General features: G+C 35.7%; 1 pseudogene; it reads right to left on the bottom strand.

The window, feature by feature from the left end:
• Positions 1-1,813: 1,813 nt before the first annotated feature.
• Positions 1,814-3,633, bottom strand: LOC149207430 (heat shock cognate 70 kDa protein-like; annotated as a pseudogene).
• Between the last annotated feature and the right edge of the window lie 266 nt (positions 3,634-3,899).

Raw genomic sequence — 3,899 nt, 5'->3', positions numbered from 1 at the left:
TTAATTATTTGTTTGAAACTATAGTAAAATCACAGATAAAACATAATTACAATTGAATATGAAAGTGTTTCAAATGAAAAAGTCCATAGGAAAGTCAAAGAGAAAGCTTAGTTTGAGTGAAAGGACATTCGCCATGTAAACAAGAAAAGTTACAATTTTGCAAGTATATGTTTCCTTGATTTTCTAGATGCATTCTTTGATTCACTAAATGTACTCTCTAATTCAAAATTTATAAACAAACCGTTACACGGAGTCTAGCTTGCAGGATGAATCTAATGCATATAGGCAATGAATGAAGGGAATATAGGCAAAATATAGAACAAAAAATATCACGAGTGACAAGGTGTTTATTAAAAGAGGAAAGTCAAACTTATATTGAAGCCAATTTAAAACCCATTCTAGCTTAGTTTTATATTTTAATATTCATGTATTGAAACCAAATTCAAAATCCTCCCATACATCGCCAACTTTTTCTTTCCTCCAAATCACATCCCATTTGTATTAATAACTCACCTTCTCCTTTATCAATAACTTCATTATATTTTGTTTCTCATTACAAGGTTATTTCTTCAATAAAAAAATGAAATAGAAAACAAAGTTGTAAAAATCAATATAAACCTAATGTAAAACAAAACAATATAAAATATATAAAACCATGCCAACAATAACAATACAAAATATCTTAAAATGCAATATATAAATAAATTTCCTACCTATTTTAAGTATACAAAATTAAATCAATATAAACGTAATATAAAACAAAACAATATAAAGTATAGAAAACCACGCCAAAAATAACAATACAATATATATTAAAATGCAATATATAAATAAATTTCCTACATGTTTTAAGTATACAAAATTTCAACCAAAACTCTACAATGTAAAAAGAAATTATACAATAATGTGTTTGCTAGTGATTTTCTTAATAAATTTCTCGTACTACGAGATTATATGGAATCTCCACCAGAATGCAAACTATACAATGTAAGAGATTATGGAATTTCCACCAGAATGCAAACTATACAATGTAAGAGAGGGAAAACTACAGTGAAAACTATTATGTGATGCAATAGAAAACTATAGTGAAAAAATACTATAGGAAACTATATCTATTTAAACCATGTAGAGAAAACTATATTATTGAATTCATCCTAAGAAAACTATGTATATTGTTAAACGATACTGAAGTCTTTTAAAACGATATAGAGAAAACTATATATATTGAAACAATATATAGAAAACTATGTATATTGAAACGATATACAGAAAAATATGTATTGTGATAAACCTACAAACTAAACCCTCACCAATTGTCGATTAGAGAGATCAATGCCACATCCTTAACTTTTCGGTTAGAGAGATCCATACCTTTGGTATTGATAGTAACAATCAAGAACTTGAGAGATCCTTCGTATTGATAATAACAATCAAGGACTTCTACATAAAGGCCTTTGATCAGAATTCAAATGTTCATGATACTGCTTAAATTCACTTAAACAAATTGTTAATAAACGTTTTAAGACAATTAAATATGGGAGTCGATGGAAAATAGTATTTAATATTAGAAAAGAAACACTCCATCAGATTTACAAAATGTCCAATAATTTCGTCACGCAATTCAAAATGATATATAGGTAGTTTGAAGGACGCTTAGAACAAACGGGTTTTAATTAAATTTACTTTTTCTTTTCATTATTCAAAAAAACTCTAAAATATCCGGACCTTTTGTTTGATCAAGGTTAGAGATTTCAAAATACTTCAAAATGGACTGCGTCGTATAAAAAATCCCACATAGCACAACGACACATCTTTATGATTTATGGAATTGAAAAATACTCTCGAGCTCCTTCATCTTGCCATCAAACTCATCGAGGTTGGCATGCTCGTTTTGGTCCACCCAGTGGATGGCCTGTTCAATAACACCCTTCATCGTTCGGACAGTGTTCCTCATGTTGTAAGCATAATTCTCCAAGGACTTCCTGGCCTCCGCTTTCTTAGTCATGTCCTCTGTATACTCGGACCTGTACTTGTCAGCGTCATGAAACATTTTCTCAATCTCTTCCTTGCTCAATCTACCCAACGATGACGATCTTGTTCTTCTCATAAATACCACCGCAGACAAGTTGAGAATACCATCGGCTTCAATATCAGAGTAGACCTCGATCTGTGGAACTCCTCTGGCAACCAGGGGAAAGCCAGAGAAATCAAATTTGCCCAACAAGTTGTTATCTTGGGTTCGACTGCTCTCACCCTCATACACATGAAACGACACATTAGGTTAGTTGTCTGAGTAGAATAGACTTTCTTCTTGTATGTGGGGATGACGGTGTTCCTTGGGATGAGGATTGTTATATAACCAGATGACTTTTCAATCCATAATGAATGAAGAGTTACATCTAGATGAAGCGTATCTCGAATTCTCTTATGACCCTATGCACTCAAAATAACAGCCTGAACAGTAGCTCCGTATGCTACGGCCTCATCTGGGTTAATATTCTTGCATGGTTCCTTTCCATTAAAGAAGTCTTGCAATAATAACTGCACTCTGGGAATCCTAGTAGACCCACCAACAAGAATCACATCATGGATCGAGCTCTTGTTCATATTGGCGTCCCTCAGGCATTTTTCAAGTCTCCATGCACTTCTTGAACAAATCTATGTTAACATCTTCGAACATGGCCCGAGTAATGGTGGAATGAAAGTCGATATCATCAAAAAGAGAATCAATCTCAATGGTGGTCTGGTCAGTTGTTGAGAGCATTATCTTTGCCCTTACACATGATTTTCTCAGCCTCACTAGGGCTCTGGCATTGTCATTGATGTCCTTTCTATAGTTTGTCTGAATTTCTTGTACAAAGTGGTTAACCAATCTGTTATCAAAATCTTCGCTACCCAAATTGTTCACCAACTCTATTAGCTTTGCGGTCCAATCCATATGCAACAGCAGCAGCAGTGGTCTCATTGATAATTCCTAAAACATTCAATCCAGCAATGACACCAGCATCCTTGGTTGCCTGCCTCTGGGAATCGTTGAAACATGCAGGAACAGTTATGGCAACCTTCCTCACCGGAGTCCCAAGATGAGCTTTGGCAATCGCCTTCATCTTTGTTGAAACCACGGCAGAGATCTCCTCGGCTGCAAAACGCTTCTCCTCCCCTTTGTATGTCACAACGATGATGGGATTATCACTAGCTACTCGAATGACATTGAAAGGCCATAGCCCCACATTGCTCTGAACTCACTGATCAGAGAACTTCCTTCCAATGAACAGCTTTGCATCTGCCATATGTTAACAAAACAACTCAGTATGAAAATATTGGAGTAGAACAAAAATTCCAGAAACATATTCAAATCTGACGGAAAGGGGAAGAATGTAACAAATAAAATCGTATAGATAGTAGTTGATGATTATTGACCAAAAACTCTATTGTGGGGATTTCTGGCAAGTTGGTTCTCAGTGGATTCCCCAATAAGAGCCCTTTATTATTGAAGGCTACAACGGAGGGAGTGGTTGGATTCCCGTGTTCGTTGGCGATGATCTCCACTCTGCCATTCTGCCATACTCCCACACAAGAGTACGTCGTCCCCAGATCGATACCAATCGCCGGCCCCTCGCCATTTCCATTCATCTGCTCAATCAGCATGTCTCAGACAGGCAATCGCGAGGTCGAGGACGAGAAAGAAAAACTTCAACGTAGACACCATAAACGTTCAAATTTTCGACACGCCGCTTGCAATTTAAATATGTTGAAAAGTAATGTTGAAACTAGCTTTGAAATCTTCAAGTAAGCAAATATATATAGGCCCATCGCAGGGAATCAACATCGAAATTGAATAGTGATAGTCCATTCTTCCTCGCTGATCCATTCTCGCAGCTCTGTACCGATAGGTAGCA

This window comes from Pinus tabuliformis, chromosome 1_2, assembly GCF_031772625.1.
Source record: "Pinus tabuliformis cultivar Carrire ecotype Pingquan chromosome 1_2, CPIR1, whole genome shotgun sequence".
Lineage (NCBI taxonomy): Eukaryota > Viridiplantae > Streptophyta > Pinopsida > Pinales > Pinaceae > Pinus > Pinus tabuliformis.
The sequence above is the reverse complement of the archived record's forward strand: the minus strand, read 5'-3'. Positions and strand labels throughout refer to the sequence as shown.